General features: G+C 35.6%; 1 protein-coding gene and 1 non-coding gene across 4 annotated transcripts in view; one reads left to right on the forward strand and one right to left on the reverse strand.

Annotated features, from left to right (window-relative positions):
- Window positions 1–27,027, reverse strand: part of Zfand3 (zinc finger AN1-type containing 3) — a 312,164-nt gene that overhangs the window by 189,404 nt on the left and 95,733 nt on the right. The gene's annotated exons all lie outside the window — the stretch shown is intronic.
- Window positions 2,949–3,054, forward strand: LOC124989882 (U6 spliceosomal RNA). The gene has a single exon (XR_007109690.1). It is a non-coding gene; the product is annotated as a U6 spliceosomal RNA (small nuclear RNA).

Genomic DNA, 27,027 nt, shown 5'->3' on the forward strand with positions numbered 1-27,027 from the left:
ATGGAAGGTTTTTAATATATGGAACACTGGCTGGAGTCAAAAATATTTGACAATTCTTCTAGAAAAGTAGGAATTAGAAAGTAAGAGACTTTGTAACCGAGATCTTGGGCTGGAGATATAGCTCAGTTGGTAGAGTGCTTGCCTCACATGCACAAGGCCCTGGGTTCAATCCCCAGCACCACAAAAAAAAAAAAAAAAAAAAAAAAAAAAAAGGCTTCTCTGTAACCGAGATCTTGGGAATACAACAAGAAAATAAGCAGTTAGCAGCTACCGTGTATACTCTGCATTACTGACTGATCTTATAGTAGGGAAGAGTTCTATATCCAATAAAGAGATCTCAAAAAGGTTTGACAGAAAGATTAACAGGACAATGTTATTAAATTCTACATTCAGAGAAAAGAGCAGAAAGTTAAAGAAAGGAAAGTACTTGGGAATGAAGGAGGTTATCCATTCAAAAGCAGACTAGCAACCATTATAGGGAAAGGTCTTAGAATTGTCAGTGAGGCAAGAGGGAAGCCTAAGAATTAGAAATCAGGGATGAGCTTAATTTTTAAGTTGAAGGTGAGTGGAAAAGAACTCTTAGGACAGATGATTAGCATATAACTTGGAACTCAGTAAAAACCTAGAAAAGAGAATTTTTGGCACCTAGAATGAAGCAAATAACAGAATATGGCAAAGCCTTTCCAAAATTTCTAGGTAAAAAGAAAGACATGCACATGAGAAGGTAGCTATGAGGTTCAGAGAAGGTTATTTGACTATCAGCAGAGTGCATACTAAGAGGATGTAATTCATGAACAGTAAGCAATTCTGCAAAAGGAAGTAAGTTACAAATGTGGAAGGTATATGTGAATGTTTGCTGGCAACAAAAACCTGAAACACTGGTGTCATTAAATATTTGGCAATCGAGGATCTGACATTTGGGGTTGCAGGGCCCACTGCATATAATAAATGATTTTTGCTAAATATGAATCTGAAATTATCTTTATTACAGGACAGCTGTGCAGGCATGAGTTCCTAAGCTGGTCAGTGAGCCTAAGCAAACCAGCTTAATGTGGTTTCATGGTTTTTATTTAACATAGATCTCAATAAGTCTGATACTATGGTCCCCATTTTAAGTTAAGAAAACTAAGAAAAACAGATGCTACTCTGGTATCTTCAAGGTTCAGAACACACCTCCCTCAAATTTCAAGGATTTATTGTATGATAATTTCAATATTTATGCCTAACTCCCAGTTAGATTTTAAAGGGTTTTGTGAATAGAGACTATATATTTATTTTTCCTACAGTACTTACTATAAGGCAATAAAAGTAGTAGACATTTAAGAAAATTATCTTGGAACAAATACAATTTATTTTCATAAAGCACTCATTCTCAAGTTTCCGATGCCCAGGTTTAAGTTTTCTCAAGAAGAAAATAGTTTAAGTTTAAATTAGAAGACTGAAGAACTTGCCTCTATTTAGTGTCAATTTAATTCTAGATCTAGAAGATGAAAGTCATCCCAACTTAGCATAAAAACTCAAAGTGCAGATACAAGTATAAAGCAGTTCCAGAAAATGTTTGTTTTTATCAAAGATCAAAAATATAAGATTTATTTTAACAGTATTATATTTATATATTTGACCATTACTATGAAATTACATCCATTTCTATCCATAATATGCATCCACATCATTCAAACTCACATTACTTGAATAGTGAAACAACAGGTGAACTACTACTACAACCAACAGAAAATTCATGATTAGGGGTACGGATGTAGCTCAGTGAGTGACAAAGCACTTGCCTGTCATGCGTGAGGCCCTGGGTTTGATCCCCAGCATTTGGGGGGGAAAAAAAAAAAGAAAGCACATGGTTATGTTAACTACTTAAATTTTTAAGTAAAACTCAGTTTTTAACACTGTATATATAACAGTAGCAGAACAGAATTCCAAGACTTGCAGTCATCTATAATATGATTCCAAGCTAACATTCCTATTTTGATGAGGTCAGACTAAATGACTTTGCAGAAAACCATCACTATGATGGAGAAATTGCATTAATAATTATGTTCAAACATTTTCTGTTGCTGGACATGAATATCACAGGACTAAATAGAAGTTCAATTTGTGGACCGCTGGACTGTGTTAGGATATGCTGCATCACATGGGTTAAAACTGCAGCACAAAAGCAAAGCTCTGCATTTAAAAGAATTCTGAAAGTAAAACGGGAATGCCATACCTCAAGTACTCATTATTCCATTCCACTCAGAAGGGACTTAGCTCTTTAGTTTTTCACAAAGTAACACTTTCACTGAAGCCAACAAATTAGCACTGAACCTGAGTAAAAATATTGATGTTAGAACAGACGGAAAGACTTGGGATTCTTTAGCCCCTTAACCCTGCTTGTACTTTAAGCTAAGGCTCAGGGTTTACTTTGAGGATGAAATTAATGGGAACCAGTCATCTTAAGGCTTGGGAAATACCTGGGGGTAGGAAGCTTTAAAGAGAAATTTCACCATAATTCATATCTACCCCTATAGAAATTCACTTTCATAAAACATAAATGACAAACTCAAGGTACATTTGCTTATCTGGGGGTCTTCAAAACCCAAGCAAGGCATCTTACAAATGTGGAAGAAAGTCTGATTCATACTTAACAGAAACTTTATTGTTAGAACTACGTCAGTTCAATTCTGTTTCTAAGTAAAAATCAATTAAATTCTATCTTAGGTCAAATATTTAGCTTCCAGGATTGGTAGAGTGATGACAGTGGCATAGAATGGTTTTTAAATTTTTTTCATTTAATATTTCAGTAGACCTAAGTGAGCAATTTTTCAAAACTCCTATCTCTATACTGAAACTTTGGCAGTTGAAAAACATATCACTTAAAAAAAAATTTATGACATCTTTTCTGTTCATAGTCATAAATTCTTTGCTCCAGAAAAAAAAAAAATCAAAATTTAATTTTGGTGCTTGCTTCAGCAGCACATACACTAAAATTGGAACAATACAGTGAAGATTAGCATGGCCCCTGTAACAAGGATTATACGAATTCATGAAGCATTCCATATTTTGAAAAGACAGTGGAATGAATCTGACATAACTTCCCTATGTACATATGAGTACACCACAGTGAATTTCATCATGTACATACACAAGACTGAGATCATAATTAGAGTAAGATATACTCCATGTTCAAATAAATACGTCAAAATAGACTCTACTATCATGTATAACTAAAAAGAATAAAAAATTTTTAAAAAAGGTTAATTCTGGATCCCACTGATTGAGTCTCCCTATTTGATTTGTATACAAGATTTCTAGACTGAATACACAGAAACAAATCAGAGTACAATACCCTGCATGTCCTATACACAGCATATTTAAATTTTCTCCAAAGGTACAGGCATAAAATACGTTGGGGAGGTCGGAAGTGACTGAATGGGGGCAAAGCATGAGGCAGCCCGTGTGTGCCAAAAAGCAACCAATCAGATGCCGAAAGATAAACCCTAATGGCGTCAAGCACCCGCCAGTCACCCTGTGGGATCCCCAGTCAATCCCAAAGAGACACGGGTCTCAGGCCAACTGCAGGTAGGCATCTATCCCAGAGCCTACCCCGCGCCTAACTCCAGGGTACAAAAACGCCACACCTTCCGAGCCGACTTCCCAGGCCCTTTACCTTGATGGACCAGTGAACCTTGCCAGAGAGCTAATCCCAATAAAGCTTTGTTTAGATGCTTGTGGTCTGATCCCTTTTTGGCCAGCATCCGATCTTACAAAATATCCCACTAAGAATATTTACCAGGATTGTGCTGCTTTTCCTTATAATTTCAACCTACACGCAACTAATACATGAAAAAGTACTCAGGTGTTTCCTAGGTAGGTCACATCTTATCAACAACTAAGGATATAGGTTCTACTACATTTACTAGTTAAAAAGTAGGTAGCAACTTTATTTTCATTCTATTCAAACACATGTAACAATTTTCCCACATCAGCTTCTAATGTCAGGATACCATAGCCAAATTTTCTGCCTGAGTGAAAAACCAATCTAGACCACTTGTTACAGTCTGAATCTTAAAATGTCCCCCGAAAAGTCCACAGACTAAAGACTTGGTCACCAAAGTAAAGGCTTGGTACTATTAGGAGGTGAGGTCTATTAGAAGAAAGATCATTGGGAGCATGCTCTTGAAGGAGATATCAGGACCCAGGTCACAACCTGCTCTCTCTGCTTCCTGAACACCATGAAGTAAGCAGCTCTGCTCCACTATGCATTCTCTGCCATATGCTCTGCCTTCACCACAGGCCTAAAGAGTAAGAGGGCCAAGTGACCATAGACTGAATTCTCTGAAACCATAAGCTAAAATAAACCTTTACTCTTTATTCAATGATTTTTTCAAGTATTTTGTCATAGTAACAAAAAGTTAACAGAACACCTCAATACTGCTTACCAATATATTCTATTACACTGTGCTTAATAAGAAACAATGTAAATGCCTATAGGTTCATAGTTCACCAAATGCCTCACAAAATTATTTGATCCTCACAGACCCCTGGAAGACAAGTGATCACCATTCCTCACCAAACGAAAAAGCAATCTGAGAAATTAAGTCATTTGACCAGATTGCACAATGAATAGGAGGGCTAGAATTCAATAATTTTTTATAAAAAGATACCAAGTTCAGAGCATTACAGCAAAACATTTCCCCTAGTATTGGCAAGTGATAGACAAATAATTTGTTCTGGGAGAGGGGGGCTTTCCTGAAAGATGGAGGAAACTTACTTAACAAAGACTATAAAATAATATCGTATCAAACAGTGTCATCAGTTCTACCCACCTCAGAGCTGGACAGTAGCAAAGGAATAAGTGGCCAAGAAAGCCATAGGCCATTTTGATTTTCTGAAATGAGTACCATTTTTTTCCACAGCATCCCTGAAAACATAGGGAGACATGTGGGTTGCTACAGGCTTATTTTAGGACCTTCAGATAAAGAAATTTCACAATCATCTGTTTACTATACTATAATTTTTAAGGACTATCTGTTCTTACCTACAATTACTTCCTTCCTCCCCACTCTCCATCTTCAGATCTGGTTTCCACATCTACCATTCTTAATGAAACTACCCTAACGCAGAATTCTTGACTGGAATGCTACTGCCTAAATGAAATTCATGAAACCCCCTTGAAAATGTGTATAAAATTATGAGACTTTCACATTCTGATGAAGTCACAGGTTTCATCAGATTTTGAAATGTTTGTGATTCAAAAATACTGTTCTCAAAGTTATGAATGACAATATTATTTATTAAATCTGATGATCATTATTCATTCATTTTAATCTCTTTACCTCACTTGATATCATTTAACATCCAAGCTTAAAATCTTAAAATGATTCCTTTCTACAATCTAGGTTACTGGGGTCAAGTAGCATTTAATGGTCACCACCTCTGTAAGTTGATAGATCTACTTTTCTTTCCCTCTAGAACCTGAGCACTCCTTATGTTCTCTATATTACTTCCCTACATCAGTAATTCTCAAAGTGTGGTCCCCAGACCAAAGCAGCACCTGGAAACTTGTTAGACATGCAAATAGCTCTGGCCCCACTCTATGCTGACTACATTTTAAACTCTAGGGAGTGGGGTCCAGCAATATGTGCTTTAACAGGACATAACAGTTGTATGGATGTTTTAGAACTGCAGAATAAGCCTAATTCTATTATTTTGCCTTCAAACAATTAATGAAAAGTGACTATTGATGGATCTCATTTTAATGTAGAAACTTTAAAACTGATTTTTAGACCTTTTGCATAGTTCCAAATTCTAAGTACTTCACAGAACATGTACAGTCCCTACACTACCCAAACCAAATTCACCAACACCTCCTCACACCCAAACCATGCACCCACCAAAAATCAATTTTCTTGTTCTGTTCAGCAGCTGAAAACCTTACAGTTCCATTTACTTCTTCCTCTTTTTCCTCATGAGAGTTTCAACAAGAACCCAAAGACCCCAATTACCCAAAGTGTAATTTAGATTTCACCCCCTATTACCATAAGACCATCCTGATCTGGGAATTTATGTTATTTGTTGCACTAATCTAACTGCAAATTTCTCCAGAGACAAATGGGAAAGCCAGAAATGAATCCAGAAGCTACATGATTCCAGAATCCAAGTTCTCACCTATTAGAAGTTACATTATCTCCTTGGAGTACACCAAAGTATTAACGTCATTTAATTCCCTATTTAAGACATTAAATCACTTAAAATAGGTTATTGAGCCACAGCAGAACTTATACTTTGAGTGGAAAAACATGACCCAAATAGGAGGGTCAATCAAAACTGATCCAGAACTTACAAATATTAGAATGGGCAGGCAAGGACATTAAAACAGAGAATATTCTGTCATGTTCATGAAGTTAGGCAGAGGCTGGGGCTATAGCTCAGTGGCAGAGTGCTTGTCTATCACGTGCAAGGCACTGGATTTGATCCTTAGCACCACATAAAAATAAAATACAATAAAGACATGTTGTCCATCTAAAACTACCAAAAAAAAAAAAAAAAAGACTAGAGACATGAAAGATATAAATAATCAAACTGAACTTCTAGAGATGAAAAAAACTATAACTTCTAAACTAAAAAACATAAAGATGTAACAATAGAAACTACCAAAATGACACAGAAAAACAAGAAGAGGATATAACAGACTCAGTGTTATATATAACTTCAAGTGACCCAATACATGTGTAATGGAATAACTTGAAAGAATTTGTGGGGGAGGTTATGAAATGTGAAGAAATAACATCTATAAGATTTTCAATGAAATGTATAAGAACACAGGTCCAAAAATTTCTATGAACTGCAAGTATGAGAAACAGAGGCACATCATAATTATACCAAGGCACATCAATGAAATCATTTGAAAACCTGTCATAGAGAAAATACTAAAGCACCCCAGGAAAAACACACCTGTTAAAATACAGAGGAAGAAAAATAAGGACAATAGATTTCTCATCACAAACGATTCAAAAACAAGACAATGGAGTAACATCTTTAAAATACCCTAGGGGAAAAAGCCAACTCAGAATTCTACACCCAGTGCAAATATTTTCAAAACAAAGATTAGAGGCCACGCACAGCTGTTGACTCCTTTAATTCCAGTGACTTTGGGAGGCTGAGGCAGGAGGATCACAAGCTGGAGGCCAGTCTTAGCAATTTAGCAAGACCCTTCCCAAAATAAAAAATAAAAGGGCTAGGAATGTAGGCCAGTAGTAGTACCCCTCAATTCAATCCCCAGTACCATCCAAAAAAAAAAAAAAAGCAAAGCTAAATGAACACTTGCAAAGTTACAAAAAACACAATTCATCACCAGTAGTGTTTCATCATAAGAAATGATAAAGGAAGTTCTTCAGATAAAATCCAAATGATTATCAGATAGGAAGAGCAGTAGACATAGCTATCACACAGTTAACTATGTAAGATTCTTTAATTCTCTTTAAAACATAACAACTACTGAAACAAAAAATATCAACAAGGTAGTAAAAGTTTTATAAATTATGTAATTTAATTGCATTTAATTATGACAACAGCAGCAAAAAGGTAAGGAGGGAAGTAAAAGTATACTATCAAAGGATATATACTGTACATGAAGTAACATACCACTTGACAGATTGAGAGAAGTTAAAGATATACAGAGTACATTACTGAAGTAAGCACTAAAATAAATCAGTAAACAAAAGAGATATATAGGAATTTTAAAAAATGTTCAGTTTAACCAAAATAAAGTAGGGAAAGAGGAAAGGGGAAGAACAAGTGGGACAAATAGAAAAACATCTACCAAACTAAACCTAATCATACTATAAGCATTATTTGGGTCCTTTGTATGAATCCATATAATCAAAAGGTAATCAGATTAAAAGAGAGAGAGAGAGAGAGAGAGAGAGAGAGAGAGAGAGAGAGAGACCCAACATGTTTTCTGTGAGAAATGCATTTCTAAAATAAATATATTTAAAATAAGTTAATTTGTTAACTCATTCATTTGGTAATGAGAATTGAACTCAGGGTGGTTTTACCACAGAGCTACATTCTCAGTCCTTTTTTAAAATTTCCAGACAGGGCCCTGCTAAGCTGGTGAGGCTGAGGCTGGCCTGGAACTCGTGATTCACCTGCCTCTGCTTCCCATATCTCCAGTATTATAGGCATGTGCCACCACACTTGGTTAAAATTTATTTAATTTTACATATTTACAGGGCACACTGTGATAATTCCATACCTGTATGTAACAATGATCAAATCAGGGTATTTCCATCTCCTTAAACATCTATCATCTTTGTGTTGGGAAGCTTCAAACGCCTTTCTTCTAATTCTTTAGAAACACATGGTTAATTATTGTAAACTACAGTCATCCTACTGTGCTGCAGAATGTTACAACTTATTTATCCTACATTTCGGTACCCATAATCTGACCTTCCACTTTCTAGTCTCTAGTGACCACTATTTGACTCTCTATGTTATGAAATCATTTTTTTTTTTAGGTTCCACATGAGCAAGAACGTGTTTTGTCTGTCTGCCTGACTTATTTAACTCACTATCCTTCAATTCCACCAATGTTGTCACAAATGACAGGATTTCATTCCTTTTTATTTACGTACCACATTTTCTTTATCCATCTGTCCATAGACAAACACCTCAGTTTGTCATTATCTTTGGTACTGTGAATAGTACTACAGTAAACATAGGAGTGCAAGTATCTCTTTGGTATATTGATTTCAATTCTTTTGGATATTTACCTAGTAGTTGGATGCCTAGATCACATGTAATTCTACTCCTAGTTTTTTGAGGAACCTCCATACTGTTTTACAAAATAACAATAATAATTTACATTCTCAACAGTGTCATGAGTTCCCTTTTCTCCTCATCTTCACCAGCAGTTTTTAGTCCTTACTATAGCTGTTTTATTTTTTTTTTAATGTTTTGATTTGCATTCCCTTGATGGTAATATCGAGCATTTTCCCCTGTACGTGTAAATGACTACCTATACCAATGCCTTCGAGCATTTCTGCTGTTTTCTTCTACTAAGTTTCAGGTCTAATATTTAGGTCTTTCAACCATTTTGAGGTGATTTTGTTCATGGTGAAACTGGAACTGCATATCCAGTTTTCCCAGTACCATTACTGAAGAGACTGTCCTTTATCAAATGTGTTTTTGGCACCTTTGTCAAAGAGCAGTGGTTGTAGATGTATGGATTTATTTCAACATTCTCAATCCTCTTCCCTGGTCTACATGTCTGCTTCTGTGCCAGTACCATGTGTTTATGGTTACTACAGATTTCTAGTGTGTTCTCAAGTCAGGTATTGTGATGTCTCTAGCTTTGTTCTTTTTGTTAATGATTACTTTGGCTATTTGGGGTCTTTTATGGTTCCATTCAAATTTTAGGGTTGCTTTCCTATTTCTATAATAATGCCACTGGTATACTGATAGGGACCTGCATTGAATCTATAGATCATCTGGGATAGTATGGGCATGTTAATAATACTAATTCTTACAATCCATGAAACATGAGATGTCTTCCATTTTGTGTGTCCTCTTCAACTTCTTTCATCGGCCATTTGTAACTTTCATTGTAAAGATCATTTCCTTGGTTAAATTTATTCCCACCTATTTTATTTTGTAGATACCATGAATTGATTCTGGATTTTTTTTTTCAACATGTTCATTAATGGGATATAATATGCTACTGATTTTTGTAAGCTTTTTTTTTAACCTGCAACTTTACTAAATTCATTTATGAGTTCTAAGTTTTCTGATGGAATCTTTAGGTTTCTCTGCACATAAAAGCATGTCATCTACAAACAGGGATAATTTTATTCCCTCCTTTCCTATTTGGATGTTCTTTAATTATTTCTTTTGCCTAACTACTCTAAGACTTTCAATACCATGTTGATTAATAAAAGTAAACATCCTTGTCTTGTTCCAGATCTTAGAGAAAGTACTTTCAGCTTTACACCATTCCATATGATGTTAGCTGTAGGACTATCATACATAGCTGTTATGGTTTTTAGATATGAAGTATCCCCCCCAAAAGCTCATTGTGAGACAATATGGAAGAATGTTCAAAGGCAAAATGATTAAGTTATGAAAGTTGTAACCTAATTCATGTCAGTGGATAAATACACTGAGTAACTGGGTGGTAATGGTAGGCAGGTAGAATGTGGCTGGAGGAAGTAGGTCACTGGGAGGTGTGTCTTTGGGGTTTACGTTTTCTCCCTGATGAGCAGAGTTCTCTGCTTTCTGACTGTCATATCTTGAGATACTTCCCTCCACTATGCTATTCAGCCATGAATCTCTGCCTCATCTCAGGCCCAAAGTTATGGAACTGGCCAACCATGAACTAAACCCCTGAAGTTGTGAGCCAAAATATACTTTCCTCCTGTAAGTTGTTCTTGTCAGGTCTTTTGGTCACAGCAATGGAAGGATGATTAAAACAACAGTCTTTTATGTGTTGAGGTATGTACCTTCTACCTTCTATACCTAAAAGTCATTGAGGTTTTTTTATCTTGGGATACTCAACTTTATCAAATGTTATTTCTGTGTCTACTGAAATGATCACATGGTTTTTATCCTCCATTCTGTTGGTATGAGGTATCACAATCTTGATTTTCACATTTTAAGCCATCCTTGCATCTCTGGGATAAATTCCACTTGATCATGTTGTATAAAATTTTTAATGCACTCATGGATTCAGTTTGTGAGTAATTTGTTGAGAAAGTTTGTATCTATAGTCACTAAGGTATTACTAGTCTGTAGTTTTATTTTGCTTCTGTGTTCTTGTATAGTTTTAGTATCAGGATAATAATGCTGGGCTATTAGAATGTGTTTTAAAGTGTCCTGTGCCTTAAGTCTCTATTGCATTTATTTCTGCTCTGGGTTATTTCTTTCTTTCTTTAAATGTTGGATTTAATTTATTCTTGCTTTTGTAGTTCCCTGAGTTGCATCATTAGGTTGTTTACTTGAGATCCTTCTCTGTTTTTTATATAGGTAACTTACAAAGGAGCCATGCTCATCTTCCCTGTATGGTTCCAATTTTTGGTATATATACTGCTGAAGCAAGTACAAAGAATGCATTTTAAATATAAAAACACGAAAAGGTTGTAAGTGAAGATTAGAATAGATATACTGGGGCTGGAGGTATAGTTCAATGGTAGAACTTGTGCTTAGTATATGCAAGGTCCCAGGTTTGCTTTCTAGCACTACTGAGAAAGAAAGATATATCATTCTAATGCTAGCCAAAAGGTAGCTAGAGTGGCTAAATTAATCTCAAAAGAACTTCCAATAAATAACACTTCCTGGGATAAACATGACGATTTAAGTTACGTAAGAATCAATTCATAAAGATGTAAAAATTGTATGGTATGCATCCATAAAGATGTGTTTCTGGGAGGAGTTTCAAAATGCATGAAGCAAACTATAATAAAACAGGGAAAAAAATAGAAAAATTCGGAATCATACTTAGACATGTCAATATCCCTTTCTCCATAACTGAGAGAAGAGGCAGGCAGGCAGAAAATCTATTAAGACTTTGTAAATTTGATAACATTATTAGCCAATTTAATCTGACATTTATAGAACATACCACCTAACAATAACAGAATGTGTAGTAGTTTCAAAGGAATACACAACATTTACTAACACATATTTTGGGCCATAAAACTTATTTCAAATAAATAAATTATAATCATATGAAATGTTTTCTGAACACAATGGAAGAAAGACAGAACATTCTATCTCTGTCTCTGAAAAATGCTCAGGAAAACAAAAGAATAAAAGAAAAAAATACCACAGAATGCTAAAATGCCCCATAAGTCATAACATAATATTTATGTACCCTAAATATTTATTTAAATACTAATGAATTATTTAACCAAAAATCTCATGCTGGTGGGGGGATAAGAGAGGATGGTCTGAGAAAACAAAGGTTTCACATATCACAACAAAAAGTAAAAAATGTTTAAAGTGATAATCAAAAAGTTGCAATACAAAAAAAAAGTTGCAATATATACATATTAATCAAATACAGAGAAGTGTAAAATTTTTTCTGAAAGAACAGAAAGAATTAAAAGTCACAGCTACTGGGAAAACTAAAGTGATCAGAAAAGGGTGGGATCATTCTCTTGTAAGTAATATTTTTACTTAATAAACTACATGCATGTAGTATTTGAATAAAACAATTTTAAGAGATTTCATGTAAACATCTAGTTTGAGTCCCAGTGAGAGTTAAAGTGGCCCCATCTGATAACTAATTTGCCAAGATTGAGTAGGTGCCCAAAGTCAAATTGATTTAATTATAGGCAACACTTACTATTGCATCACATACAGATAAAAGAGAAAAACATTAAATTTGTTTTTAATTCTTATTTTTATTTGTGGAAATATTTTTATTTTTGTTCTATGGAAGATGACTAGTTTGCTGGATGCATAGAAGAAGACGCATGTCTAATCTCTGGATGCATGCCTAATCTCTGGATGCATGCCTAATCTCTGGTTAATAAAATGCATTTTTAAAAGAGATTCTTGGCAAATGAGGGGGAAAAAAGTTGTGGACTTCTGCTTTTTCTAAAAGCACTGACTCTTAACTTGGGCCTCAAGATGTTCAATTGGTAACCAAAAGAAGGATAAAAGCTTGGCATCTTTGCCTTCCTTTTGTATCTGCTTCCTTTGCTACCTTAAGCCTTGAGTAAAGCTGGTATTCCTTCATCTCAAGACTAAAGACACCAAGATCTTTGCAGGATCTGCAGGAACATCATAATCAACAGACTCTCAATAGCCAGTTTTTACAATGTCCTGTTTCAAATCCCTGAAGCAGCACCTACCAAGTCTCCTGTCATTGGCTGAAACCTGAAGGAACAAAGGCCATATTGCTTTTCACTCTTTGCTGTGGTCACCTTAAATTCCAAGAACAGATCTGATTGGTAAACATCTTGTGGTGAGTCAAAACTAACCCCCCACTCTCCTTCCTCACTCACACACACAGATAACAGTAACTTTCTTATAGCTGCCAAGAAGGTTCTCCATGGCAAATTCTGAGATAACGATCAACTGGACCAAGTTTGACCGAGACTGCTTACTCATACATACCCCTGCCCCAATTCTTCCCCTCTTTTTAAACCTGAAGTTCACATCAGTACCACTGCATACACGGCTGAGGACACTTGCTTCATTCACCCATCTACACGCGGGGGCCCATTGCTAATCTTCCTTGTATCATTCCAATTTTAGTATATATACAGCTGTTTGAGGCAAGTGGCCCAACCTGGTTGGCTGCACTCCCCAAAGTCAGGCCACATGTGGCATAGGACTCTGGCAACAACTGTACTCAAAATTCTAAAATTAAGCACAATCTTAATTGTTATTTTTAATTGTGGTAAAAAGATTTACCATACTAACCATATTTTAAGTTCACAGTTTCAGTGGCATTAGTACACTCATACTGTTGTGCAACTATCGCCACAATCCATTTGGAGAATTCCTGTCATCTTCCCAAACAGAATTCTATATTCATTAAACAAGCATTCTGCCAGGCAAGGTGGTGCACGCCTGTATTCCCAGTAAGGAGGCTGAGGCAAGAGGATTGCAAGTTCAAAGCCAGCCTCAGCAGGGCCTTAGTGAGGTACTGAACAACTTACTGAGACCCTGCTTCAAAATAAAAAATAACAGTCCTGGGGGTGTAGGTCAGTGGTTAAATGCCCTTGGGTTCAAACCCTCATACCAAAAATAATTCCCTTTCCCCCATCCTCTAGCTCCTGGCCACGACCATTCTACCATTCTAATTCTACCTATCACATGAAGCACAGCAATCATAAACTATTGTGACTGGTTTGTTTCACTTAATATAAAGTCTTCAAGATCTATACATTGTTGCAAAAACACTTTTAAAGCAGTATAAAAATGAATTCCTTTAAATGCTATATACTGGAGAATTAAAAGAGGTATCCATCAATGTTTTCCTCTCCCCAACCATGATCAAAAGGCACAAAACTAAGAAGACCAGACCGCAGTCTTAAACTCTCAAGAAAGGCTATCTTGGTGACTTCATACTATATATGAAGGCGGGGCCGGGGGGGGGGGGGGGGGACACACACTAATTTTGTTTTTGAAAAATCTAAGCAATTACTTCTCTAAGGCTGGTGCTATTTTAAGTTGTTCAACAAAGGTCTATAAGGAAGGGCTTCTGTAAAACGTAAACTAGATCTTTGCTTTTTGTTTTAAGGATATGGCCACACAAAAGACAAAAAAGATGACGATAGCCAGGCGCTATGGCGCACACCTTGTAAACCCAGCAGCTCAAGAGATTGAGACAGGATGAGAGTTCAAAGTCAGCCATGGCAACTTATGGAGGCCCTAAGCAACTCAGCGGGACCATGTTTCTAAATAAAATATAAAAGGGCCAGGGATGTGGCTCAGTGGTTAACCGCCCCTCAGTTCAATCCCTGGAACCAAAAACAAATGAAAAAACAATGCTAACAATGTTGGTTCACAAAATCCAGAGTCACAGTGATATCTTATAAATCAGAAGTGCGACAGTCTCCATTCAGTCACACAGAGCTCGAGGAGGAAATACGTGAAAACTGACCTTTACAACGTATTTTGAAAAGGTCCCCTTGTTTGTAGGATTAAATAAAAAATAAAAATAAAGCTTGTGTGCCTTCATTTCCCTCAACATTCTCTCACTCTCAATCTCTGCACATAATACCCTGCATTTATTTCCATCTAAAACACACACATAGAACCCAGTCAGGCTTTCAATGGTGCTACTAAATAAAGCATATCAACCCTTGGATACCAAAAATTCCACTAGGATATAAGGCTGGTTCTCTGAACTTATGACAAAACTAGACTTATTAAAAACTTAACAGTAACAGGGAATTAATCAGCAATGCCTTGGGTGTCCAAGTGTCACAATAGAAAGCTCTCAAAAAAAAAAAGCTATGTTTTCCATAGCTCAGCATATTAACTCTAAAAAAAGAAAGACTGCTTAATATAAAGTCAGGTATTTAACTATTATAAGACATTAATCTTTGTTTTTATAAATATACCATTTGGTAAGTCCAAAAAGTAAGTGATTGCCACTAATAAATAAGTTTATGTCAATGACATTCTAATGCGAAATTTTCTGTTGTCCAAAATTACCTGCTTCTACTTCCTATTTTCTAGATACCATACAGTTTACCTGTAACAGGGGTCCTTCTGAATTGTCCTTTGAGCCCTGAAGATGAAGCTTTGAGGAGCTAACCTCTCCATCTTCTTTAGGGTCAACTTTGATTAAACCTGATTCACTCTTACCAACAGCTGAGGCAGTACCCAGGCTAAACATTAAATTAAAAAAAAAAAAAAAAAAAGACAAAAGTAACCAGAACTGTCCTTATCTACGTTTTTAAACTGCTATTCAACACAAAAGAAGCAACATCTCTAAAGCATTTACAAATGTTGACTTTCAATGAAGACAGAGTTAGGTCTAAGGGAAGGACACAAGGTTTGTTCTCATTCACATTCCCTCCATATGCTTACACACATACACACACACACATATGTACATATATGTGTGTATACATATACACATGTATACGTATGTACACACACACACACACACACACACACACACAGGAGACAGAACCCAGGGGCATTGGGCTATATCCCCAGTCCTTTCTGTTTTTTTTATTTTGAGACAGGGTCTCACTAAGTTGCCAAGGCTGGCCTTAAACTTGCAACCCTCTGCCTCAGTCCCCAGAGTTGTTGGGATTACAGGCATGGGACACTGCACCTGTCTTTCTCTTCTCTTTGAAGGTGCTTCCTCCAGCAAGATCTTTAAAGGATAATGAGAGAATTTTGTCTGGTTTGTGTTAGTATATAAAAACTAGTCTACTTGATAGAGGGACATCATGGGGGCGGGGCAGATGTTCCACAGAATATATATCTTAGGACATAAAACACCAAATTGAGTTTAAAAATGTACAGACTTCTATCAAGTGTGACAAGGTGTTAAGATACTAATGAATCATGTAGAAAACATTTTTTAGAACATTTAAGTCTGCTTTTAAATGCTATATGGGATTAAATCTTGAATAAAATGCAAGCCCCTATGTTTAAGAAAAATTTTAAAGATAATTTTAAAAAATTGTAATCAATATATCTCAATAGTTCACACAAGAACACACATACACACAAAAACACACACTAAGTTGACAACTGTACCAACTCCAAAGAACAATGAATAGGTTTGTGGCTTTACAAAATAATCAGCAAATAAATTAACAGTACATGGAAAAGGGTATATAATCCCTTATAGGGTTGTTGTCACTTTACACTTTTCTTTCTAGTCTCATCTTCAAGGAGAAGACAGGAAATACACAAATGTTGAAAACACAAAATACAAAAATAAAAGGTAATGTATTTTGAAACTTATTAAATTGGTATTCATCTGGAGCAAGCACCAGTATTTTGGACAGGAAAGTTTCTAAGATTTCTTTTTTTGTCATTTCCTAATAGCACCCGATTAATGTGACTCTCACTTCTAGACTACCAAAAAAAGAAAAGTGTCATAAAACACGACAGTACGAGATTAAGTGAATGGGAATAGGATAAATGGATAATATAGCTTTCAGTTGCCTTTGGAAGCCTAGGGCTTGTCTTAAAAGAATTTTGGGAAACATTCTTCTTAGCATTAGTTTATGCTTCATGCAAACACAGCTGCTGGGTCCTAAACCATGAGTCAAAAAAAACACCATTGTCAGTCACTTCACATAAATTTGACAGATTCAGTGATCTCTACAGATGTGAAATATTTTCAAACAAACTTATCTGTCCCTGGTCTGTTATTTTAGTAAAAGGTTACCGCAGATTTAAGCCTTAAATCTGAACACTCAGAAAACTGAACAATTTAAAGCATTATTAATACTGAGTTCTAATCTTTAGAAATGAAGCACGGAGCATTTAGTAATATTGTATAATGAATGACTCTTCAAACCATCACTAGGACATGTCAGACTTTTACAGGACAGTGTTAGAAATGTGTTAGTCCAATTAACTAGCCTCCTCCATGTTCATTTTTCCAGAAACATATTTTTCAATAGGGTAAAGTCCTATATACTCTTTAAACTGCTCCAAAGAAATGTATTCCTCTCCTGCTTGCATAAATTGATAAACACTAAAATGTTTAAACCCATCACCAAGTCTTTAATGTCTAACTTTCCCCTTAATGTCTTTATTTCAAAGCTTTTCATACAATCCTATCTTTTCTTCAAAAAAAGTAGTATGAAAAATAGAAAACAAATGTAACCCTATGCTTTCCTTGTGTCAATGCTTAATTCTAGAGTTTATCTGACGTATCAACTAAAAACAGAATTCCACTATTCTTTATGATAGCTATAAATACAATACCAGAACTAATTTATGGAAATAACTAGTAAACAACTATCCTATGGAGGTCTATTCAGAAACACCTGTATTTGAGTGAAAAGTGCAGCTAAACTTCAAGACAATCTTAAGTCACTGATAGCTAAAACTCTTATCACCTTAAAATAACACTCACGTAAGATTACAAAACTTTACATTGTTCTTCATGATTTTTTCAAGGTTCTTTGGGGAAGAAGTGTCCTTATTACATTGAAAATTTGGCTTTCCATATTAGAAAATTAGAGTCTAACATGGACTTCCAAAACATGAACAGCTCAAAACTCAAAAAATGCAGCAGTCATTGGTTAAATTTCGAGAATTTTGCCAACATATCTCAAATGATCATGAAGGAAAAACAAAGACAAAAAATGACAACTCTTAAAATTTATTTAGTCACACAAAGGAATTTAGAATGGAGGTAACCCTTTACTCTTCTTTCCTCCAAAAAGTGCTAATCTTTTTAATAAGGGATCTTCTTTGTGAGTAAAAGAGTTAAAACCTTATCTTTTTATTCCCAAATGAGTGCCAGTCCCACTCATAGGTGCCATGTTTTATTTAAAACATATTCTTTCTCAGTAACCACTTTGTTCTAATTGGCAAGGCAAAGCCAGGTCCCTGAAGCACATAGCTCGTTACATTCAGTTTGGATTACGAAAAACACGATGAAACAAACTGCATCGAAATGTACAAATTAACAGCTCAGGAGTATGGAACTGGGTGGTGGAATTAGACTGTAATTTGGTACAAAGTCCACAGGGAGTCTGGGGAAAAATCACTAGTGTCTCTATAAACTATACAAGGCTTCCAAATGAGCAAATACACAAGGCAGAGGACAGGCTTTTCCATAACTCAACTGAATTGCTAAAGAAGGATACAGGGGTTTTTTCAACACTATTATGCACATATGTATGCAAGAATAAGAATACCAACTAGAAGGTTTAACAAATGAAATCCACAGGTTGCACTATCTAAATATGAAACTCATCTCTGCCTTCCCACTGACAATGCACAAACAGACCTACAATTAAATCACACTTCTAAACATTTCTTTCTTTTTAATCTTCTGAGAAGTTATAAAGAGGAGACTAAAGAAATGGTGCTTCATAAACAGTGCAGAGAACAAGGTTAATGAGCTAAAAGTTATATGAACAAGAACAAGAAAGATGTTAACAAATTAAAATTTTCACCAGCAAAATAGAAAATGTGTTAGACAAAAACACCCTCATCACACAAGCATTCTTTTTCCCAAATTAGTTCATTATGAAACTTCTAGCACTGTTTCTCTGATTTTCAGTGAAGGTGTAGAGACAAACTGCACCTGAACCAGAAGTTTGCACAGGAAAGGCCTGTACTCCTAAGCTACACACAAATGTAAAACAATGATGTTGCTATAACTTGTATTCCAATCCCATCTAAATCTACTTCATCTGGGTTTTTACAGTACAATTCCCTCTAAGTCTAGTACCTTCACTCCCAGTATCATGGGAGAGTAGAAAAGATTAGGGACTGGGATCTAAACATCTAAAATCAATCTTGGTCCTTCACTTTAAAATTTATTTAATTTTAAAATGTCATAATCCATTTCAGCTGCAGTTTTCTTACATGTAAAATGAAGTTTTAAAATCATTAGCATTCTGTGGATCAAATGAGATGACATTGTATAAAAGGGCTTCATAAGATAAATGGCCTAATAGCAATTTTAGTTACTATTGCAATTACTTCATTTCAGGATTTCATTGCCTCTTGAAAGACAAAAATATAATTGCCCATACCCTTCTTTCACCTTTTTCACATATTATATATGCACATACATACATATGTGTATATATATATGTGTGTGTGTGTGTATATACACACACACATACACACACACACACACACACACATATATATGTATTTTTAAACCAGGGATTGAACTCAGAAGCCCTTTTTCATTTTTAATTCTGAGGATCTCACTAAATTACTGAGGCTGGCTTTGAACTTGCAATCCTTCTGCCTTAGCCTCCCAAGTTACTGAGATTACAATAGTGTACCACCACACCAGGCTTCACATATAATAATTCTTGTTTTAAGTATCAACTTTGGGCATTCCCTGTTTGATTATGTACCACTTTTAATCTTTTCTAAACCAGAAGTTTTCTATTTTTCTCAAACATAAATTTTTAAGGTTGTTTTGGTTTTCCTCTTGTACTGGAGATTGAACCCTGGGGGTCTTCAGTATGCAAGGCAAGTCTTCAACTACTGAGCTACATTCAGCCTGACTCCCTGACCCCTCCTTATTTATTTTTATTTTTATTCTATTTCATTTCATTTTGAGACAAAGTTTAACTTGTCCAAGGGGACCTCAAGTTTATAATACTCCTGCCTCCTTCTCCCCAATAGCTGGGATTACACTGTGTGCACCACCACTGCACACTTAAGGTATTTTTTTCTCCTCTGAATCTAAATTTTAGTCTAAAAGTAAACTAAGATATTTAAAACAAACTTTTGAAAATTGTTTAGATTTTTAACATATAGTTAGGTCTACTAAACTTTGGACGAATTAACTAAGCATGAGGCTTTTAAATGATACAAAATGTGGTAAAGATCAGTCTAAAAATAACATCTTATCTTTCTACTCAACAGGTGAATGAAAATTTAAGTTGAAGGGGGTTATAACTAGGTTAACTGTCCAAAAAGTTCACACACAAGAGAAACAACAAAAACAAGAATTACTCTGACAGAGGACTCAAGATGGCAGGCTAGAGGAAGCCTGCATTCCTAGTTGTTTCCTGGCTCAGGATTCAAGCAGCAGGAGGATGGTTTCTCTCCAAGGCAGGTTAAAGAGGGATTTCACTAAAATTCAATACTGGACAAACTGTCTTAGAGATTCAAATTAGGGTACATTAAACAAAGAAGAAAAACTACATTGGAGCCAACCAAAGTGGAGTAACAGCTCTGGTTCAACACAGAGGGAGGGTGAATACAGAGAGAAAGGCAACGGACAGATTTAGTTCAGAAAACCGGAGATTAGAAAAGCAACCTACTCTTGGCTAATCTAGAGCTGCACAGTTCACTGGTGCTTGAAAATTGTCCCAGGTTTCCCAATTGGCCATGGAGAGCTGAGGCAGAGGCCACCTTGAGGTGGACGCTGCAACTGCAGCTGTGGAGCTGAAGCTCTAAGCAAACACAGCTACAATGTCCTGGCAAGCACCTTCCATGTACCCTAGGGTGTACCTAGCAAAACAGGCACAGAAAATATTTTATCCAGGAGATTCAAGTCAGAAACACAAAAGGGAGCCAAACTCGCTTTCCCCTTTGCGTCTAGCAGCTGAAGTGACCAGCAGAAGCAGGTCCGAAATGTGAACATGAGGATGTAAATATACTCAGGGACTAAGCCTGGGAAGCCTGGGAAGACTGTGTTCATAGGCATCTAAAGGACTGACTCCCCTGCTCCAAACTCTCAGCAGAGACTAGTCACTGCCAGGACCTAGGGTTGTGTTGATCTAATCTCTCCAGAGCAGAAACCACCTAGTAAAGCACCCAAGGCCTGATCAGGCCTAAGCCCCACCTGCTGGAACTTCACTCATAAAACTCTGCAGCATCCCCACCTGGGAGTGCATCAGTCTGATCTGTGCAGACAAAACTCCAACTGATAATTCTTTGCATTCCATTCTACCTCATATTGGAGAGAAATGAAGCTGAGAATTATTTGAATCAGCTTCAGTCTTCGGTTACTCCGAATGGAAACTTGAATCAGATGGACATCCAGAGACAGGAGGTATTTAGAACCCCAAGTAAACCAGATCAAAAAAAGAACCTCTCCACGACACACTGTAATTAAAATGCCTAACATACAGAACAAGGTTTGAATTTTCGAAGCCCCAAGAGGAAAATGTCAGGTCACATTTCTCAGCACAAACTCTATAAGTCAGAAGGGCTTAGAACAACGTGTTCCAAGCCCTGGAAAAAAAAAAAAATTACTGTCAACCAAGACTGCTATATATCTAACAAAGCTATCATTCAAAATTAAACATGCAATAAAAACCTTCCAAAATAAGCAGAAACGAATTCATGACTACTAAACCAGCATCTCAAAACTTAAATACTGCACACAGAAGAAACAAAAATAAATAAATAAAACCTAAGAGCACATAAAAAGAAAAAATCTCATTTGAAAAGTAGATAAGCAAATGAGAAACAGGACCAAATTTAACATAAGTAAATCAAAATGGCAGGAATAAACATCTCTAATAATAACACTGAATGTAAATGGTCTCCACTCTCCAAGTAAAAGACATGGGTTGAAAGAATGGATTAAAAAACAAAATCCAATTATGTCGTTTGCAAGAGATGCACCTTACAGGCAAAGACAGACACAGGCTTAAAGTGAATGGACAGTAATTGATACACAATGAGAATGGAGCCCCAAAACAAGCAGGAATAGCTACTCTCATATCTGCAAAGTAGGTCTCATACCAAAATTAATCAGAAGAGACAAAGAAGGTCACTTCATATTGGTAAAAGGAACAATCCAACAAGACGACATAATAACAAACATTTATGCTACAAATGTGGGTGTATCTACTTACATAAAAGAAATACTACTCAAAATGAAGCCTCAGATAAGACCCAGTACAATAATATTGGATGATTTCAACACACCTCTCTCACCATTAGATAGGTCACCAGACATAAACTCAGTAAAGACTCTTCAGACCTGAAAAATACTATAAATCAAATAAACCTAACAAACATCTATACAATATTTCATTCAATGACAACTGAATACACTTTCTTCTCAGTGACTCATAGAAACTTCTCCAAAATAGACCATATTTTAGGCTGCAATGCAACTCTTAGCAAATACAAAACAACTGCTGTAATTCCTTGTATCTTATCAGATTATAATGGAATGAAACTAGAAATCACAGAACAAATCCTACAGAAACTATATGAACAAATGGAGATTGAATAATATTCCTTTGAATGATAAATGTGTGATAAAAGAAATCAGGAAAAATTTAAAAATTCTTAAGACTCAAGAATAGTGATATAACATACCAGAACCTCTGGGAGAGAATGAAGGCAGTTCTAAGAGGAAGTTTATAGCTATGAGTGCCTATAAAAGAAATTTAGAAAAAGTCCAAATAAACAACCTAGAGGTCCTTGAAAAATAAGAACACACCAATTCTAAAAACCTCTCGAAGGAAGGGAATAATTAAGATCAAAGCTGAAATCAATGAACTTGAGAATAAAAAACAATTTAAAGGATTGATGAAACAAAGAGTTGGTTCTTCAAAAAGATAAGATTGATAAGCCCTTAGCCAAACTAACCAAAAGGGAGAAAAGAAAAAACAATCTATTAGAGATGAAAAAGGGAGAAATAATAAAGCCATCTCAGAAATTCAGCAGATTATTAGAGACTAATTTGAAAATGGACACTCCAATAAAAAGGAAAACCAAGAAGAAACAGAGACATCTCTAGACAAATATGATCTGCCAAAACTGAATCAAGAGACATAGAAATGGACCAATAACTTGTAATGACAGAGAAACAATAATAAAAAACCTTCCAACAAAGAAAAATCCAGGACCAGATGGATTCTTAGCTGAATCCTACCAAACCTTTAAAGAAGAACTAATGCCAATATTACTCAAATTATTTCATGAAATAAGGAGGGGAACACTTCCAAATTCATTCCATAAAGCCAGAATCACACTCATACCAAAACCAGACAAGAACACCTCAAGGAAAAAAAACTATTGGTCAATATCCCTGATGAACTTAGATACAAATATATTTAGGAAAATATTAGCAAATTCTGTTCAACATATCAAGAAGATTGTATACTACAATCAAGTTGGTTTTATTCCAGAGAGGCAGGAATGGTTTAATATACACAAATCAATAAATAAAATTCATCCCTTTAACAGAACCAAGGACAAAAATCACTTAGTAACCTCAATAGATGCAAAGAAAGTCTGACAAAATTCAGCACCCATTCATGATAAAAACACTGAAAAAAACTAGGAGTAAAAGGAACCTACCTCAACATCATAAAGGCTATGTATGAAAAACCCAAAGCCAACCTCATAGTAAATGGGGAACCACTAAAAGCCATTTCCTTTAAAATCTAGGACAAGACAAGGATGTCCACACTCACCATCCCTTATTTAATATAGTGCTAGAAATTCTAGCAGAGCAATTAGGCAAGAGAAGGAAATAAAAGGGATAAAAATAGTAAAGGAATAATTCAAATTATCACTGTTTGCAGATGATATAATCCTATACCTAGAAGATCCAAAAACGTCCCCCAAAACACTGCTAAAGATAATAAACAAATTTGGCAAAATAGCAGGTTACAAAAATCAACATTTAAAAAAATAGCTTTGATATAATAACAATGGATCTGCTGAAAAAGGAATCAGGAAAACAATTTTATTCACAATAAGCTCAAAAAAAAATCTAGGACTAAAGCTAATCAAGGAAGTGAAAGACCTCTACAATGAAAACAATAGAACATTGAAGAAATAAACTGAGGAAGACCTCAGAAGTTGCAAAGACCTTCCAATTTCATGGATAAGCAGAATTTTTATTGTTTAAATGGCCATACCACCAAAAACAATATACAGATTCAATGCAATTCCCATCAAAATACCAATGACATTCTTCTTCAAAGAACTTTAGAAAAACCAGTCCTAAAATTCATTTGGAAGAATAACCAAATAACCAAAATAACCAAAGAAATTCTAAGCCAAAAAAGCAATGCTAGAGGCATCACAATACCTCACTTCAAATTAGACTACAGAGATATAGTAATAAAAACTGCATGGTACTGGCATAAAAACAAACACACAGATCAACACTACAAAACAGAAGACAGAGACAAACCCACACAGATACAGTCACCTGATCCTTGACACAGGAGCCAAAGACATACCTTTTTAACAAATGGTGCTTGGAAAAATGGCTATCCATATGTAGAAAAATGAAACTACAAACTTATCTCTCACCTTGCACAACAATCAACTGAAAATGGATCAAAGACCTAGGAATTAGAACAGAAACTATGCAACACCTAATAGAAAACGTAAGGTCAACCCTCCAACACATAGGCACAGGCAACAACTTTCTCCACAGGATTCCCAAAGCTCAGGAAATAATGCCAAGAGTTAGTAAGTGGGATGCTATTAAATTAAAAAGTTTCTGCACAGCAAAGGAAAAAATTAGTAATGTGAAGAGAGAACCTACAGAATGGGGGGAAAATGCTAGCTACTCTCCTGACAAAGGATTAATATCTAGAATATGTAAAGAACTCAAAGCACTTTACACCCCCCAAAAATCAATTAACTCATTTAATAAAGGGACAAATGAACTAAACAGACAGTTCTCTGAAGAAGAAATACAAATGGCCAACAAATACATGAAAAAATGTACAACATCATTAGCAATTAGGGAAATGCAAATCAAAACTACACTGAGATTTCATCTCACAGCATTCAAATCGGCAGTCATCCAAGAATACATATAATAATAAATGCTGGAAAGGATGTGGAGAAAAAGGAACACTTTTTCCACTGTTGAAGGGACTATATACCAGCACAACCACTATGGAAATTAATAGGGAGGCTCCTCAAAGAACTAAGCATGGAACCACCACATGACCAAGCTATACCTCTTTTCTCACTATTTACCCTAAAGAATTGAAATCATCTTACTACAGTGATATATGCATACCACAAAATTCACAATAACCAAAATAAGAAACCAGCATAGGTGTCCATCAATAAATGAATGAATATAGAAAAGGTGTTACGTATATACATAAAGAAAAATGAAATTATGGAATTTGCAGAAAAATTAATGGAAATGGAGATCATTCTGTTAAGTGAAATAAATCTTAACTCAGAAGGTTAAGGGTCATATGTTCTTTAACATATGCAGAAGCTAAAAAGGAAAACAAAGGTGGGGGTGGGTCTCCTAAAAAATCAAAGGGAGATCAGTAGAGGAAAGGGACCAGGAGGTAGGAGATGGGAAGGGAGAGGGGAAATGCTAAGGAGTGATACTGCTCAAATTATGTTGTTATATTGTGTGCATGTATGAATATGTAAGAACAAATCCCATCAATGTGTACAACCATAATACACCAAAAAACAATATGGGGGGAAAAAAGAATTACTGTAAGTTCCTAATAAGTAGGTAGAGCCAAGGCCAAAGAAGCAGACACAAAAAAAATTCCAATGGTGCTTTCCTGAGTCTATCATATATTTATCCATATTCCTGTCAAACCTAAAAGGTGTCCCATTCTGATGTAATTTGCATTAGTCTACTGAGACTACAAAACATGGGAAGTATTAGCAGTTAACTATGATACTGATTTTCATGTCATCAAGGATTTTCTAATTACATAAACGGAGGCCAACTATACTCAACTCAAAGCTGTTCAGAGAATTAAAAGTCTCCAACTTCTCTCATACCATCAGTATAAAACTGAAGCACACTTCTTACATATTTATTTCTAGTAAAAGTAGTCACATATTTGTGCAATAGATCCAATGGTGCACTCCACCTCCAAACTATATCTATCCAGAACCTGTGAACATGATCTTATTTGAAAAAAGAATCTTTGCAGATGTAATTAAGTATTTCTAGATAAGATAATCCTGGACATGCCCAAACTTCAATAACAACTGTCCTCAGAAGAGACCTTTATGAACAGAGAGATGCACAGGAGAGGTAGCTAAGTGATGAGGAAGGCAATGACTAGAATATAAATATATAAGCCAAGAAATGCAAAGGACTGCTGGAAAAACATGGAATGGATTCTCTCCCAGAGATTCTAGGAAACAACCCTGCTGATAAAGTTTGATTTCACACTTCTGGCCCCTAAAACTGAAAGAATAAACTTCGGTTGTTTCAAGTCACCAAGTATGTGGCAATTTGTTATGGCAATGCTAGAAAACTAAGAAAGTTAAGAGCATGCATACTATAAAGATCAATAAATACTTTTAAAACTAGAAAAATAAATATAAGCAGACATTCAAATAAATCTAAGTAGACATTCTAACACTGCATATGCCCCACTGGTTAATCCTGTATAACACTATGGAGAATGGAGCTTTATTTAGATCATCATGTAGGCAGAAATAAAGACAAGTAACAAAACAGTCTTCAAAGACCCAGTAACTGCTGGCATGTGTGAGGCCCTGGGTTTGAGTCCAAGTATGGAAAAAAAGGAAGAAAAAGAAGGGAAAAACTAACTAAATCATATGTGCTAGCACAGACCTGTCATATGAAGCAGGAGAACTGTATATTCCAGGCCAGTCTTAGCAACTCAGAGAGACCACCCTTTTCAAATTAAAAATAAACAGGACTGGGGATGCAGCTCAGTGGTAAAGTACCCCTGGGTTCAATCCCCAGTACCAAAATATGTAACAAAAACATTAACTACTAAATTTCTTCTACTTTTCCTACAATAATCTCACACACAGTCACAATTTTTCTACTTAGGTCTAAAAGCATTTGTTTACCATTAGAAATTGTACAATTACTTCTGACATAATTTCGTTATCATCATCTTCAATACTGTGCTTCATTAATTTTGACTAGCATAATAATTA

The sequence above is a fragment of the Sciurus carolinensis genome, chromosome 7 (assembly GCF_902686445.1).
Source record: "Sciurus carolinensis chromosome 7, mSciCar1.2, whole genome shotgun sequence".
In the NCBI taxonomy this organism is placed as follows: domain Eukaryota; kingdom Metazoa; phylum Chordata; class Mammalia; order Rodentia; family Sciuridae; genus Sciurus; species Sciurus carolinensis.